The following is an 18281-nucleotide window of genomic DNA, read 5'->3' on the forward strand; positions in this document are numbered from 1 at the left end:
TAGACAGGAATAAAAGAAACCCTCCACCAGTCTGTGAGGCCTGGCCTCAGCTCCAAAACTGAGAGAGACTCAAACCCAATCTAGGGAAATCCCAATTCCCTCTTCCCTGATAACTCCCAATCGAATTTGTCATTAAATTCATCTTTATTTAAATAACCACAGTCAGATAAGAGGACTATCATTTTCAGGGGGACACAGAGGGATCTGAACCTAAGGACAGCCATTCAACCATAGATGGTCCTTATTGGACCCCTGCTGGGTGACCTTGGTTTGGGGGGCGGGGGAGGCTTGTCTCTCAGGAGGGTCTGTGCTTACCTGCTCTGGGGTATCTTCAACATCAATCAATAGAAGACATCCCCCCTGAGGCTATCTTAGTTGGCCCATTTCTTGGGAAACCCATTTTTCCATATTCCCTCTCTCCCTTCAACTCCTTCATTCCCTGTTATAAAACTCCCTTTATCCCCCTTCAATCCCTACAATTAATTTATTATTACACTGAGCCTTAATTTCATCACCTGCAAAATGGGGAGGTTGACCTAAATGATTGAAGTCCCCTTCCAGCTCCAAATCTTATGATTCTTTTGTCATGCTAATAAACCTAAACAGGCCCACTTGTAGTTCCTCCTTCAAGTACATTCTCTCTCCAGCCCTAGGACATAAGACATCCATCCCAAATGCCTGAAGAGCATTCACTCATCAAAGGCACCTCTTAGAATCCTTGGTTTTCTCCAGAGCTTCACTCAACTGAGGTCTTCCCCAATTGCTAATAACTCTCATCCTGAAAGCTAAAATGACTTTGTATATAATTTGTGTTATTTTTAATGTTATCCCTTTCCCCCTCAAAAGAGAATGTAAGCTCCTTAGTCATGGGCATTATGAAAAGTGTGGCATTGTGAAGTCATCCTGCACATACCTGGATCCTAGTTCTGAGGTTAACATTTACTAGCTAGATGAGAAATGGAGGATTACAATTTATAAACTAAGAATATTTTTGGACTGCCATTTTGAGGACATAGTATAGTACATAATAAAGACTACAGGAAAGGGTTCAGCCAGTCACTATGTGACAATAGCTAAATCAATTAAACTTGTCTGAAACTCAGTTTCCTAATCTGTGGAACAAAAGTTGCGACCTAAATTGCCTTTAGGTCCCTTTGATTTCTAAATCTATGTATGGTCCTACTTTATAGGGCTGGAGAGAGAATGGAATTTCCCCTTTTTTTCCTGTCACCATTTCTCAGTATTTCCAGAGTCTTTGACCGTTTTGTTCCTCCAAGTCATCAATTCATCGCTCTCATTCTTGCTCCTTTATAGACTGACCACTTTTTACCTCCACATGTGTCCCATAAACTTCACTCAGAGCCATAACCAGATCAGAAGGAACAGAAGTTTACTCCAGGACCTTATAGTTTAGTGTGTTGACACCAAAAAGAAGTACTCCCTGTCTCTCCAGAGACCATCTTCACACTAGGACTTTCTCTCCTAGCACAAGCTACTACCCCAACAACATCCCTCTTTTTGAGCATCACTAGCATCCTTTTCTAATAACTTGCTCATTTCTATGCAACCAACATAACTTCTCCCACCCCCCATGAAAAGTAGTTTAGACAAAGACTATTCAAAAAGGCTTGGACAGAAGAACCACGAATAAACATTTCCTTCTCTCTTGACTTTGATTTTCTTTAACCATTAAATTGTTAGAAGAAAAGTAGAATATGACTTTATCATATGACCAAAGGATCAGAAGAAGAAAAATAATTCTCCTTCCTTTTCTGCCCAGTATTGATCTGTAAAGTAGTCTGAGCTATAGCATGAGAAGATTTTTAATTCAGAGTTAAAGGTTCTATGTTTTTTATGTGGGTAAGAGAGAAGAGGTAATATAAGAAAAATTAATTGGAGTGGGGGAAAATCTTTTTGGATAAGGTGGAAACCTGCCATTCAGATGAGGCAAATGACAGAATAAACTAAAGATTCCTTTCCAGAAATGAGGATGCTTGAAAGGAGGATAGTTACTGTCCTCAATAGGAGCTGAGCCCTTCTGCATATATGGAAAGATGTTTGTTATTTTGTCTGACCAACATTCCTTATTTTCAACTTCATGGTCAAAAAACATGGGCAAGAGGTACCAATTAATTCAATTCCAAATTGTTCTCAATCCAATTAGGAAGAAAATCAACTTTTAATATAGCATGCAATCACAAAATGTACAAAAGTCCACCCACAATAAATCAAATAATATCCCAAAGACAGACTTATTCTGCCTCAGAGGCATGGCTTGTATCAGGCATCTCAGATGAAGCTTGGAAGTATAAATAATATTTTGGAAAGTAAAATAACTGAACCAAAAAAAGGAAGTTAAAAAAGAAACCACTACTTTTTTAATGCTAACAAAATAACGATTCCAACTAATAGAACTACTGACCTCCAAAGTTTCTCAAATAAGGGAATACATGCTGTTCAAAAATATGAAAACATTCTGATTTAGACGCCTGTTACAGATGGGACCAAGTTAAAAAAAAAAGTAACCTAATAAAAGGAAAACTATTCAAACAAATGCCAGTTTAATCAAGACAAAAGGAAACTTTGCTCTGAATGCCTTTATTTGTTCAGAGCCCAAAATGCTTAAACAAAATAAAATAAAATAGAACAAGAGATTGCATCAGTCAAGGAACCAACAATATTTATGAGGCTCCCATCAGGCAACATAAGAGGTGCTGGGGAGACATACAAAAACAAAAAATCAAATAATGATCTCTATTCAGAAGAAGTATATTCAAATGAGGTAAATGTGAGTGTATCATGAATACAAGTGCATAAACAAAAGCATATAAAGAGTAGTTAAATAGAGCAAAAGTGCCAAAGAATTTCTAACCTTGCTAAAGTTAAATGATAAACTGCGGGAAGGGGGAGATCAGAAATGGCAAAAGCAAACATGAGGACTGTTCAATCAATCTACAAATATTTGTGAAGCAGGCAGTATGTACCCATCATTATGCTAGGCATGGTGGAAGAGAGAAGAAGCTATACATCATGGTCCTTGGCTTCAAACAACTTACAATCTATAGCAAGACAACTCATAAAAGTAGAAACAATTTCATATTTGTATCTGAAGCAGCTAAACTGAAAGGTAAAAAAAAAAATGTAACTCTCAACAATCCACACACTAGCAAAAAACAACAACTAAAAACTAAAAAGCTAATCCTTCAAAAGTTGCCATGCCCTAAAGATTGATCAGGGACATACTGGATAGAGTGCCAGGTCTGAAGTTGAGAAAATACAACTTTGTGAGTTCAAATGTGGCCTCTGACACTTACAAGCTGTGTGGTCCTGGGCAAGGCACTTCACCCTATTTGCCTCAGTTTCCTCATCTGTAAAATGAGCTGGAGAAGGAACATAGCAAACTATTTTCTTTGTCAAGAAACCCCAATTTGGCCTTAGACACTTCCCAGCTGTGTGACCCTGGGTAAGTCAATTAACCCACATTGACTAGCCCTTATCACTATTCTAAGAAAGAGAGAGAGAGAGACAGAGAGAGAGAGAGAGAGAGAGAGAGAGAGAGAGAGAGAGAGACAGAGAGACAGAGAGACAGAGAGACAGACAGAGAGAGAGAGAGAGAGAGAGAGAGAGAGAGAGAGAGAGAGAGAGAGAGAGAGAGAGAGAGAGAGAGAGAGAGAGAGAGAGAGAGAAAGCCCCAATTTCAGTCACAAAGAGACAGACAGGGCTGAACTACAATGAAAAGTATGAATCACCTATCGAGGCCAACTCAGTGAAGTACCTCACTTCTGAAATTGGCTAGTCTGGTCCTCGGACATCCATCATCCATCACAGAGTCCATTAAAAATGAACATTTAGCAGGTGGTTTAATTACTGTCTTCTAACTGATGATCTGCAACTTTAGATCATTTCAATCAGTTATGCTGATATTCCACATTCCATTGGCTTCATTAGCCTGGTTTGCTATGCTTCATAAAATATTTTCAAGTGATGGAGTCCTAACAGACACAATTCAATCCCCTCCTAATAGACACTCAACTGCTAATCTCATACAACCAAGGAAGCGGTACCATCCAACATAATTCTTGTTCTAATTTTGCTCCTAGAAGTGTGGCGATTCAGAAATCTCAAATATTTTCCATCTACACCACTTTTATCCAAATATGGAAGATATTCTGTGTGATATTTGCACATCTGATTTTAATATAAGGAATCCACAGAAATTCCTTAGGTTTTCTAGCTTCTCAAACATTTGAGGCTGAAGAATAAACATGTTCCTATAACCCTCCACCCCACTGTGGAAAATAGAGCAGACTTTTTTTATGTGAATCACAGTGATGGGGAATGCTCAGAACACCATCAGCTTCACCACTACTAATTATAATGGGGGATGGGGAGAACATGCATAGAAATGTTTTAGAAGTATTAATGATCCAATTTAATTTGGCCAAGTCTTCTGAAATGTTACAGGAAAGGAGATATCCTCTAAGCAAAAATCATGCAGCATATGGTAAAACAATGATCAGTTGTGATTTTAAGTTAGTAAATAAATGGTCATCATGTCTCTCAGACTGGAGATTACAATCACCATGGAGAGCACTGAGGACATTCTGAGGGGTCTATCTCCTTGGCAGGATTCATTTCATTTTCCTCAAAACTATATCAGTATTTCCTCCTCTTTCAAAAAAAAAAATCAACCCCAGAAAAAAATTATTTTAATTTTGCAGTGGGAAGAAGATGATAGGAGGCCATGACACTTCTTCCATCAGTGTGCATCAACAATTTATTTAATAACTTACAACTTTCTAAGAGTTGCCTGAGGATGCTAAAAAGCTTAAGGGATTTTAACTGTGATCCCACAGTTGCAAGCAAGACTCAAACACAGGTCTTCCATCCAGCTTTTTATTCACTAGATCAGGGTCTCTCTTTTCCCTTCACCCTCCATTATTAATATTATAGTGGAAGTTCACCAACACCTCATTGGCTGTTCACAATGAAGAGTTCCCATTTTTGATCCATCCAGTTCTCCTCATTAGCTAGGAATATCCCTCTGAAATTTAATAGGTTGAACACAGTGCCAGCATACTTAAACAAAAACACAGAGAGAGAATGACAATAATCTAATCCACAAGCCTTGCCAACAACTTGCCAGGTTCTAATCCAGGCTCATAATTCAACAATATAAACACTTAAATGCTGCTCTGGGCTGAGCTTGGTGTTTGGGATACTTTGACAAAAGAGAACTTTTTGTCCTCAAAGGGTTTACATTCCGCTGGTGGGATTCAACATGTAGACAAATAAAAGACAAGATGATATGAGGAGGGAGAGAGAGAAAGTGACTTCCAATTAAGTAGCATATGAGAGACTCAACTAACATTGCAGTAAAGGAAGAATTTTCAGAAACAAAGACTTTGTAGCCTATGTAGGTGGCTTATTCAAGATAAAGCCTTAAACATGGCAGAACAGGGCAGAAGAAAAATCCAATGTGTAAATAAATTCTGGAATTGCTTTTTGTCTTGCTTCAATTTAATATAAATGCCAGTCACTGTCATTTGTGTTGGGAATATTAAGGAAAATGAAGACAGTTTCTGCCCTCAAAGAGCTTACATTTTATTGGAGAGAGGCATTATCTAGAGAGGTAAGTATGTGTGTGCATCTAAAAGAAATAGATTGGGGTTGTGGGGAGAAAAGGAAAGTGCCAATGAGAGGGATCAGAAAAGGCCTCTTATAGGGAGGAAGATTCCTCAGTTCACCTAGAGGTAGAGGTGAGACAGATGAGGAAACTGAGGCAAATGGGGTTAAGTAACTTATCCAGAGTCTCACACAGCTAGTAAATTATTGAAGGACAGATTTGAACCCAAAACAGAATCTTCCTGATTTCAGGTGAGGTACTCTATCCACTGTGCCACCAAGATGTGTGAGTTCAAATCACTAGGCTCCAAATGCTAGAATAAATGGCACCTGGATTTGCTCAGCTGCTATCTTGATCTTTGAAGGATCTTGGAAAAGGTGAAAAGTGCTGCAGGACTAGAGAAGGGAAAATGTACTGATTTCTATCCTTTACAAAGTTCAAAAAGATATTAACATTGGGATTTAGCAATTGGCAAGGAAAACAATGACCACTAAAATGCCAACCTGACTTCATCAAGAACAAAACTTGTCAGACTAACCTTGTTTCCTTTGATAGGGAAATCTGAGTGGTAGAACAGGTGACTATTGGGGCTATAATTATTTGGATTTCAGCAAGGTACTTGAAAGAGTATTGTTGTTCTTAATAATATTCATATGGACAAAATTGAGAGCTACAGGCTAGATGAGATAGTAGTTAAGTGGATCTGAAATTGGGTGAATGACAAAGAGCTGTCATAATGAGTTGTGGCTTAAAAGGAAATTATTGTCTAGTATCTCAGGCATCTTTCTGCCTTTGGCCCTTTGCTATATGAGATTTATCAATGGACCCTGAAAGCATAGATGGCATACCTGTCAATTTGTAGGATACTATGTAAGGTCTAAAAAAGATCTTGACAGGCCATATATATATATATATATATATATATATATGTGTGTGTGTGTGTGTGTGTGTGTGTGTGTGTGTGTGTGTGTGTGTGTGTGTGTGTATGTATGTATGTATGTATTTAGAAATCTCATAAATGCAACGTGGACAAAATAGACAGTAACCTCAACTAATAATAGTAAAATAGCAACTAATCGTTGTTGGTATTTATATAGCTCTTACAATTTTCCAAGCTCTGTGTTGTGTACTTAACAAATATCATCTCATCTCATCCTCAGAGTAACTCTGGGAGGAAAGTGCAATTATTATCCCCATTTTAAAAAATGTGGCAGATAGAGGTTGAGTGATTTGCCAAGCAGCAAATGTCTAGAAGGCTAAATTTGAACTCAGAGCCTACTCACACTAGACCCACTTCTCCATCCCTTTCACCACCAGCATGTTTAAGAAAAAAATCTAGGGAGTTTAGTAGACTACAAATTCAATGAGTCAAAAAACTAATGACTTCTTAGGCTATAGAAAAGAATAATGTCCAAAGAAAGAAAGAAATTATTATTTCCCTATATTTTTCCTTGAATCAATTACATCATGAGTCCTAAGTTTTAGGAATGACTTAAACAAGCTACAGTATATCCATAAGGGGGTGACCAAGATGGAGGTGATGCTACAGAACATGCCATAAAATGACTGATTAAAAGAAATGAGGATGTTTATCTTGTAGGTAAAAAAAAAAATGCAGAGGGATGGCAGCAGTCCATTTATTTGAGGAATTATACTCTGGAAAGAGGGATTAGATTTACTCTATTTGACTCCTAAAGGTAGAAATAGAGTCCATGGTATGGAAGACCAAAAGAAACATTTAGGACTGAAATAGTATTCTTAACAAGGACTACTTTTAGGAGGTGGTGTCTCATGACCAAGTTATATTAACTAGGCTAGTGAATTTGCCCATACCAGGTCTTCAGGGAGAAACTTGATGACTAGTGGAGGGGGATATGAGGTAGGAAGAGATAGTATAGTGTTGTTGTTTTTATATTGGGTTTGAGTTCAAGTCCATGTTCTTGTAGATTCATTGAGTCTAAGTGTTAGAACAGTAGAGAAACAATGTCTGGTGTTAATGAGTCACTTTAATCACTGTTGAAAAAATACTCCAGAAGAGAGTTCCTATAATTCTCACTGCATCCCATCACCCATTCACCACCTTCCCTAGATTTGGTTAGCTTAGAACAATGCCTAACACAAAGTAAATTCTTAATAAATGCTTATTGACTGGTCAAAAGGGAGTAGTAGCACGTATAGGTCCAAATGGACTAATGCCATGTCTTTTTCATAGAGAAATCTCCTCTGCTCTAACTTGTGTATCCATCGTTTTCCAAGACTTCGCTTCCATTTGGAGCTACTCATACTACTCAATGACATCAAGTCCTCCATTCACTCATAAAACCAAAGCTTTTTATATGTCGCTAGAGGTTGGCAACAATAGCAGTAACTAGTATTTATATAGAGCTGTAGATTTGCAACTTATCTAATTTGATCTTCCCAACAACCATGAGATGTAGAGGTGTTATTATTATTTCCATTTTATACTCGAAGAAACTGAGATCCCAGAGGGCAAGTGATTTGCCCAGGGGCACACAAATAAACAATGGAGCTCACATTTATATTTGGGTCTTCTTATCTGTAGGTCTGGAGCTCTACCCACTGTGCTACCTAGGATTCATAGATAAATGTCAAGAAGCTTAATTTGGTGTTATGGAAACTGCTTCCACTAATGAAAATCATTTCACAAGTCAAACAGATACTGGAAAAGTAGCATTGGAATTCATCTTGTATTTTAGTAACTAATTAACAAACCTGGTGCAGGACATATATAATGCAAAAAAAAAAATTAACATATATGGTAACCCATCCCATCAGTTAATCATTACAGAAACCTTATGTGGTACATTATCCTCATTTTACAAAATTTATTTTTAAAGAACTAGTGATAGGGAAAAACTAGGTGGCTGAAAGGTAGGAGCACCAAGCCTGGAGTCAGGAGGACCTGAGTTCAAATCTAGACTCAGAGTCTTCCTAGCAATGTGACCCTGTTTGCCAGCCATTGCCCTTCTGCCTCAGAATTTTTACTAAGATATAAAGTAAAGGCTTTAAAGAAGGGCAAAAACATAGTAATAACACAAAACCCAAGAATTGCAAGAATTTTTAAAAAAAGATGATTCTGATTTTTAAAGATCCTGAAATATAATCTTCACCTGGGTACTGATCCCCAAAACTGGAGGGTAAGAAAGAACAGCTAAAGGATCTCAACCTTTAAAAATGCAGAAAGTCCTCACGCCACTATTACTCTATTCCTATCAGATAGGAGTTTAATCATGCATTATATCCAACCATACCACCTCCTTCCTCTGTGATCCCATCAGATCTCTGCACTAGGCAGTGTCAAATTCCCTAAACAGTAATATATGTGATGAAGGAGGTGGCACTCCTTCTACTGATTCCACAGATAATCCAAAAACCTCCCAAGGCTCTCCTGAGCAAGTCCGCCTTAACTCTGTGCCATTTTTCTCCTGATCATCTTCCCAGCCATTAAAGAGTTCACATCCCTTTTTGAATCAAGAGTAAAATGCAATATTATTATCAAATTCTTCTAGAATTTTCATCTATATTCATTTTAAGACAGAAACTGTCTGTTGGGGGGAGGGGGGCATAAAATAGCAATGTGGAATATGGTTAGCTAAATTCTGTATTCCAACAAGTGTTTTCTATGTGATATTTATTAAAAGCGTCACATAAGAAGTGTTAAATGCAATGATTGTAATTAACTTGAGCATATGACCAATCCCTTATGGTTTATCCCTTAGAAAATCTTATATCTCCAACAGAGACTCCTATTATACTTTTTTTTGGCATTTGTGTGCCATTTTTATCTCTCCTACTAGAAGCTCCTTGAGGGTAGAGACTATTTCATATTGAGCCCTCTAAGCACTAACCCTACAGAAAATAGGAATATAGAAATCCAAGGATTTTAAACTGGAAGAATCTTCTTTTCAGGGATTCTTAATCTCTTGGGTATCAAGAATCTCTCTTCGGCCCATTGGAGTCTATGGATCCTTTATCAGAGAAATGTTTTTGAAATATATAAAAAAATTAATAAGGAAAACAATTATGTTAAAAAAAAAACTGTTGCAGGGGGCAGCTGGGTGGCTCAGTGGATTGAGAGCCAGTCCTAGAGACTGGAGGTCCTAGGTTCAAATGTGGCCTCAGACACTTCCCAGCTGTGTGCCTGGGCAAGTCACTTGACCCCCATTGCCTAATCCTTACTGCTCTTCTGCCTTGGAACCAATACACAGTATTGACTCCAAAAGGGAAGGGAAGGGTTTTATATTAAAAAAAAAAAACCGTTGTCAAATTCTTTTAAAGGTTCACTGACCCAGGCAAATCCTTTCATTTGAGAGATAGGAAAACTGAGGCTCAGGAAGGAAAACCAGATTAGGGCCATCCACAAAATAATTAGCAAAGCTGTCATTAGAACCTACATCTCAATCTAGTCCTTTTTCCAGGGCATCAATATTTGAAAGCTCATCTAATATAGGAAATATAATTTCTTAGCTGCTTATTTTAATTAAGTTCAAGATCAGTCAATTTCAATTTTAGTCAGCACCGTCAAATTCTTGGGGCACCAGAACAACACAATTTACTTCTTGTTTACATCACTGTCATCTAGGGAACAAATCCATTGGTATATTTAGCTATTTTATCTTTATCATGCCATAACTTTAACCTTGAGTCAGAGTAGTAGTAATAATTGTGTTTGTTTTCCTTCTTTGTTGGCCCTCTTTTCTGGGTTAATATCTGAGGATGGTTCAAAAAGGTATAACGTTGGTGCTCAGTTTTTTATTTCATTAGGCAAATTAGGACTCAAAACCTTCTTCCCCATCAAATAGTAAATCTCCATCATAAAAGATGAAAACATTTCTAAGCTTATTATTGACCTAGATCTAAGTCCACTAAGAAAACGTAGCCATTTCCATTCCAATTGGAATGAGTGGCAGAAAGAGATTGTTCCCCATGGTTGTTAAAAACCAAACCCACAAACTGTTGACTCACAAGCAAGTCTTGACAAGCCACAAGATCTAATAGGCAAGCATAAGTACAAATGTTGCATAAAACTTCTTTATGATGTTATGATTCAGAATAAAGCATCATTGTCTCACCAATATTAGAGCTCTTCCACCTCCCTCTCACCCAGATGAATACTTTTTTTTCTTTTAGATCTTCTAAAGCTGTCCTTCCACAGTGGGACTTGGTATGTATTTCAGTCATGCCTACCTTTATTTAGCCATCTAATTTTCTCTTTATCAGTAAATTCTTCTCTTCCTCTCCTACACATATACCATGTTCATTCCTTAGATCGGCTTAGGCAGGGCTGTTCAGAATACATTCACCTTTGTTCTTTTCTTTTTCAAATAATCCTTACCTTCCTTCTTAGAATTAATACTCCATGTTGGTTCTAAGACAGAAGAAAGCAAAGGTTTAGGCAATGGGGGTTAAGTAACTTGCTAGGAAGTGTCTGAGGCTAGATTTGATCCCAGGACTTCCTTCCCATCTCCAGGTCTGGGTCTCTATCCACTGAGCCACCTAGCTGCCCGCTGTGATCACCTTTTTTTGGCCACCAAAAACTTTGTCCCAGATTAAAAGCCACTTCCTTCAAAGCACTGCAAAATACAATAAATACCCACCATCACCAGTTACAGGTCCATACAAGAACTTACTATTCAGATACTTGATACATTTGTACCTACAAACCACTTCAATGATTTTTAAATTTTGCTTTGATCTCCAAAGTAAATCACTCTCTACTACATCAAAGTCTTGACTCAATTAAGTAACACTTGAAGCCCTAGTGATAAGGTTTGGGTTCAGATATGGGTTATCTTTCTTATTACTTACCTGTGGGATCCTGAATAATTCAGGACTTCTTTGGACTTGTTTTCTCAGATACCCCCACACAGTAATCTCTCCTTTCTCTGCACACTGTCTCTATCACTTTCCTTGAACATTTTTCACATTCTGCTTTGGATTAGTCATTTGTCTACACCTTTCTCCTGCTAGGATATAAGCTCTTTTCTTATCTTTGGATCTGCTACAGACCACCACTTAAGAAAGATTTGTTGAAATCACAGAATCTCCAAAAAATAGATTTCCAGTACTGGTCCTGTCCAAATCATTCTTTGAAAAATTCTCTCTGTAACATTTAGCACCTGGTCTGTCATCCAGCTCCCTCCTTTCAGTCTACCTACCTACTAGCCTACCAACACTCTCTCTCTCTCTCTCTCTCTCTCTCTCTCTCTCTCTCTCTCTCTCTCCCCCTTTACCCCCTTCCTTTCCTCCTCCATCCAGTGACACTGATCTCCTTGCATCTCCCAAGCATTTTCTTTTCTTTTTTTTTAACTCTTATCTTCTGTCTCTTAGAATGGATACTAAATATGGTTTCCAAAGCAGCAGTGAGGCAATTGGGGTTAAGTGACTTGCCCAAGGACACACCAGAAAGTGTCTGAGGACAGATCTGAATCTAGGATCTCCCATCTCCAAGCAGGGCTTTCTATTCATTAAGCCACCTAGCTGCCTCCCAGGCATTTTCGCTGACTTTTCTGGAATGCCTGGAATGCTCTCCTCCTAATCTTTCCCCCTCAACCCTCCAAAAACCCTCCTTCCTTTCTTAGCTTCCTTCAAGTCCCAGCCAACAGCCCACCTTCTACAGAAACCTTTTCCCAAATCCTCCTTATTTCTAGTAAATTCTCTCTGTTGATTACTTCCAATTTATCTTGTACAAATCTTGTTTGTACATAGCTGCTTGCATGCTGTCTCCTCCAATAGACAGTGAGCTCTTAGCCCCGTGCCTGGAACATTAATAAACTGACTATTTAAAGACCCCCAAGCTGAAGGAAAACCAGCTACTTCTAATGCAACCCTTTTTACAATGAATGGCTCTAATAATTAGGACATTTCTCCCTACACCCCACTTTTATTTTTTTCTTCTCTTTATAAGTTCTCCCTATAGCTCCACTGATTTATGAAGTATCCACCCCTGCCAGTGCCTGGGGAAAGTAAACCCATCCATTATGGCTTAGCCCATTTGACTGGTCAGAGCATTCACCATTGTGCCTACAAGTTCACTTTATCTGCTAGCTGGCCTCAGATACCAAACTGTTCTCCCCCTTCATATGCTACCTACCCACCCCAGACACTTAAGTCATCTTGGCAATCTGCCTGCTGCAGTGCCCTTCAGATTCCCTCTAGACCCCCCACCTTTACTCCTGAAACAGTAATGAAGTTATTAACAGGACCTTTGTTTCCTGAAAGGGCATGTGGACTGCTCCCTACAAGTACAAACCATCCTAGTTTTCTCCCCAGATCAGGGATCGCTCCCTGGTCATTGCTACCCATCTTCCCCACTTCAGATTTGAGTTGCTTTAGGTTACGTTTATCTCTCTTTTTATATTCCATCTTTGGGGCTTAGCTGAGTTCCTAGCACATTACTTTTTCATTCATCACCTCTCAAAGTCCTGACTTCTAGGTTTGAAGCTCCTGTTTTGAGACACTCAAAGAGCCTGTGAGAGATATCATGGACCAATAAAGAGAATGATGGATATGAAGTTAACAAGAACTGGGAACTCAAGTCAGTTGCTAGCTTAGTTCCTAGCTGTGTGATTATAGACAAGTCACTTAAATGCTCTTGGCCTCAGTTTACCTATAAAATGAGAGATTTCAATTAAATGGACTCTAGGGTCCCTACAAATTCCAAATCTTATGAACCTATGATATACAAGCTGAAATATAAAGAAAAATCCATTTTAGGGAAATATTCCCCTGGTCCAAAAGATTCACTCAGTGGGCTACTGCAGCACTAAAATAGCAGAACTTTTCCATTTCTACCATTTGAAATATTTACCTCCCACCACAAAAAGAATAATATGGGGGGGGGGGATTATTACCATATGCAGAAAGTCTGAAATAAAATGGGAAGGGTTTCTGAAAGTGCTGCATGAAATTCTAGATCTCTTTTGCTTGGTTTTTCTAGGTAATATATTTATGGGAGTACTTGGTAATATTTTCTATAAACAGACATCTAATAACTGAGAGCTAAAGCTGAGAATATTAGCAAAGCTTAGATGGTGGAACAGCCCTGAATGCTGGCTTCTTCGAATTCATACATATTTGAACAAGCAAAGGGACAGAATGATTTGTAGCCACATTTGAACAGTTAATATGGTAGCATTAAATCATTTGGAGTTGAGCAATTATCCTCCCCGCCTCCTGCTCCGCCTCCCACCCCCACCCCAAATCTTTTATGAACTTTCCAAGAGAGCTCTGCCTTGGGATTTTCCAGTCATAAGAAGTGGTATAGGACAATGTCTTCACAGCTGGTCTTAGTCACAAAGACCAGAGTTCAAGTCCTGCCTGGGACACATACTAGCCAGTGTTAGCTTAACCAAATCACTTAGCCTCCCAGTCTTCCCAAGAAACTCTCTTTAGACAATAAGTTGAAAAGTAGATCTGCTTTTGTTCGTTAAGAATGTTTCCTTGCTGGGAGTTCTGGGTGAGATCACAAGCCTGTTGATAATATTGAAATAGTGGCATCAAGTAATTTTGTGAAGGTCGACATTCAGCTGGAAAACACCCAAGAAATCAATAAGGGAATATGGAAAGAGGGGACGGTTTGTCTGAAAGGATATGGAGTTCTGCAGTGGACATGTGGCATCCATCATACCTAAAGAGCACAGACTTTGAGAGGTCCACAGTTGGAGATGCAAGCAAGCAAGATCAGAAGTCAGGAAAGAGTTTAGGACTGGATAAATGATGTGAGAATCAAATTCTTTTTGTGGGTCATACCTTGAGGTACTCCAAAAATCAAAGGAATGCTGCATGAACTAGTCCCAACTCCTTTCAGCTTAATCCCTCAGAGCCCCATATCCCCAAACTAAAAGGGGAAACAAAGAACCAAAAGTGCATTTTTTTTTCCTTTTTGCACCTTCTTTCTATCTCTTCCCAGCCCAGCCCAGCAGGGTGATTGTTATCAAACTAAATCCCTAACTTCACCATTGAAAGTTCTTGCTAACCCAACAATGCCCTTGATAGCTAAACTTATACCAGAAAGGACCTCTGACAGGTAAGTGAACAGAGAAAGAAGGATAAGGCATCTCAGCTGTGTGGAAAACAGGGGAAGAAGGAAGGAAGGAGGGGAAGGAGGGAATGGTGGTAAAGATGAGGATTATATAAATAATACATGACCTCAGGGGAAACTGTTGACACTGGCCTGGTTGCAGATACTGGAGAACTAAATGTAAAAAGAAAAAAAAAACTCAAAATTTGGTTTGGCTATGTACAAGTTATGCTAATTACAGTCATTTATGGGAACTGCTTCCCATTTATGCCTCATTACCATGTAAGCACAATAATGATTATGTGTACCATTAAGTATGTATCAGATTAACTTTGTTCCAAGTTTTATAGGATTACACCAGCAAACTCTACATGGGTCTGCTCAGGTTCCTTAGCTTGTTGATTCAGAATCAGTGTTGTCTGCTCATAAATTGTGGTCAACTTGATGAAAACTTGAAAACAAAAAATGGAGACTCACATTCAGGCAGAAATACTTCAATAATTAATAATTTTAAGGAGTAATTATATATCCTCCTGATGACAGGAAGAATTATTCTCCTAAATATGGTTATTATCTATCAATAACTTTGGTTAGTTTCTATCTCAAAGAAGAAAAGGATCTATTTGTACAAAAGTATTTATTGTGGCACTTTTTGTATTAGCAAAGAATTGGAAATTGAGGGCTAGTCCATCTATTGGAAAATGACTGAACAATTACTTATGATTGTGACAGAATACTATTGTGCTATAAGAAATGACAAGCAGGATGATTAAAAATGTGATCTACCTTCAAAGAACTGGAATCTGAATGCAAACTGATGCATATTATGTCTCCTTTTCTTTATATTTCTTTTTTCTATTTGAGATCTCTTCTACAAAATGACTAATATGGAAAAATGTTTTATATTATTCTTCATACAAAATTGAACAGACAGACTACTTACCATATCAAGGAGTGGAGAGGGAAAGTGAGAATTTGGAACTCAAAACTTTAAAAAAAAGTCAATGTTAAAAAATTGTTTTTGCATCTAATTGGGGAAATATTTTTTAAAAAATTAAAGATGACTGCTATTTGAAGACATCCCCTGTGATGTCTTCATTCTGCTGGAGAGATCAGTACTATCTCTGGTCCAAGATTACAGCAAGAACCAAAAATAAAGCATAACCAATATCCATATGATTAATCACTACAGCAAAACTTACTTTCAAAGTGTATTGCTCCAAGTAAGCACAGTATGTTATATTCGTTTGTTTACTTTCTCTCACTCACTTTTCCTTTTCATACTAGTGGGTCACATCATTAAAAAGTAAAATAACAAATGCCCCTAATCCAGAGAGTATCTCCAAATAAACAAAGGAAGCATACTGTCCCATTCTTAAATAGGGTTTTCACCCTGACTCTTAAACTGAAACAAGTAAAAGGCAGGGAAAATTTCTGAAAAAGGAACAGAACAGCTTTCTAGTTTCTTGTTAGCACTGCTTCAAATATTGTATTGAGGGTGGATCTATTCAGTGCCTGAATAATTCTTTTTAAGACTCAGGACTCCATAAAGAAAAGTCAAGAAGTCACAGTGGCCAGCTGTTCTGGCCAGCCAATAATTGGAACAAGGGATAACAACAAAAGGTTATTAAACTGCCTGGTCATATCCTTTGTTCACTCATCTACTGGGAAATAGACTTGATTCCTATAAAGTCATTTCTTTTTATTCCAGATGAATTTGGTCTTGCTGTATAAAAGATTCTTCATTTTTATGTAATTTAAAAACTCATTTCTAGTAAAAGAAACTGACATTCAGCATCTATAAATAATTGACACAAATAGATGAATAAGATTCATTCTGCAATAGGTAAGTGAAGAGATTAGAGATAGGTCCTGATATATGTAAGATAATGAATGTTAAATGGCATTCAATTGCCCAATAATTAAATACTACTTCACACTCCTTAAATTGGCCACACACACACACTCATGAAAAAAGATTAATGACCAAAAGAAAGGCTGCAGAAAGACCAAATATTTATAGTGGAACTTTCTTTGAAAGCAAAGACCTGGAAAAGAGTAGATCCCACTTACTGGGGAGTAACTAAACAAATTGTGATACCTGAATGTAATGGAATATTACTGTGTTGTAAGAAAGTGAGAAATAAGCTCTGATACAAAATGAAGAATGGCCAAAATCCCAATCTAAACAATGATGAAAATAATATAAATAGAAAAAATAATCACTCAACAATGAGAATTGAATGTGAGAAATTATAAAAAACAAACTTGCTTCCAAAGAAAAGATATGACAAGAAAATTTCCCCCATGTCTTTGCTCAAGGTCTACAGTGGGGAAAAAACTATTGCATAAAACATCAGATTTTTTTTATGTTAATGAGGATATTTTTCTTTCAAAGAAATTATTTTGTTTCAAATGAGGGAGAAGGAAGGATTCAGAAGAGGTCAAGAGGTAATATTTTAAAAGGAGAGGTGAAGGCAGGGGCAGGGTGCAGGAGGGGGAAGACAGCTAGGTGGCTCAGTGGATAGAAGCCAGAACTAAAGATGGAAGGTCTTAGGTTCAAATTTTACTTCAGATAATTTCTACCTATAGGCTAGATCCTGGGCACATCACTTATCCTTAATTGCTTGGCCCTTGCTACTCTTCTGTCTTTAAACTGATACTAAAAAAGGTAACGGCTTGAAAAAAATCAATAGAATTTCTGGAATGGGCAAAGATGGTTTAAAATAAAATTCATTGCTAAGGGGCTACTATTATGCTGCTGGCAGAGCTGTGCATGAGAGCAATCTTTTTGGAAAGCCACATGGAATTATATGAAAGGACCTAGAAAATTATTCTCATATTTGACTCAATCTCACTATTAGACTACTATACTTTGTTTTTTTCTCTTTTTTTTAAACCCCTCTCCTTCTGTCTTAGAATCAATATTGTATAGTGGATCCAAGGGAGGAGAGTGGGAAAGACTAGGCAATGGGGGGTTAAGTGACTTGCCCAGGGTCACACAGCTGGGAAGTGTCTGAGACCAGATTTGAACAGATCTCCTGTCTCTAGACCTGGCTCTCAATCTACTGAGCTACCTAGCTGTTCCCAGCTACTATACTCTTAAGGATATTTTTGAAAGTGGGGAGAAAAGGTTAGTCTTAAAACAAAAATAACCCAAATGTGTGAGCAATCAAGGAATGGTTGAAAAAATTATGGTATAGAAATATAACATTATTTATGAGAAATATGAGGAACACAAATAAATACAGAATTATGAGGGGTTAAAACAGAACAACACATAGTGAAAGAATAATATATATTCTATACTACACACACAATTATACAAGAATGTGTCAAATATTGTATTTATGTGATATGTATGGATGGATATGCATGTACACATACATAAAGACATGAGAATTTATTATCTATTTGTATATTATATATGTCTAATTTATATATTATTTATTACTACTTTAAAAATTAATTTGTATATGATGTCAGTGCAAATAATAGAAATTATTCCATTTCACACGATTTGTGTACATGTGTGATTCAGATATTTTTCTTTATTATCTAACTTTGGATTTTCAATAATTTTTTACCCCTTACTTTTTTTCTTAGTGACAC

General features: G+C 37.5%; 1 protein-coding gene across 1 annotated transcript in view; it reads right to left on the reverse strand.

The window, feature by feature from the left end:
- Positions 1-18281, reverse strand: part of PAWR (pro-apoptotic WT1 regulator) — a 144064-nt gene that overhangs the window by 52278 nt on the left and 73505 nt on the right. The window lies entirely within an intron of this gene.

Source organism: Monodelphis domestica, chromosome 5 (genome assembly GCF_027887165.1).
Source record: "Monodelphis domestica isolate mMonDom1 chromosome 5, mMonDom1.pri, whole genome shotgun sequence".
NCBI lineage: Eukaryota > Metazoa > Chordata > Mammalia > Didelphimorphia > Didelphidae > Monodelphis > Monodelphis domestica.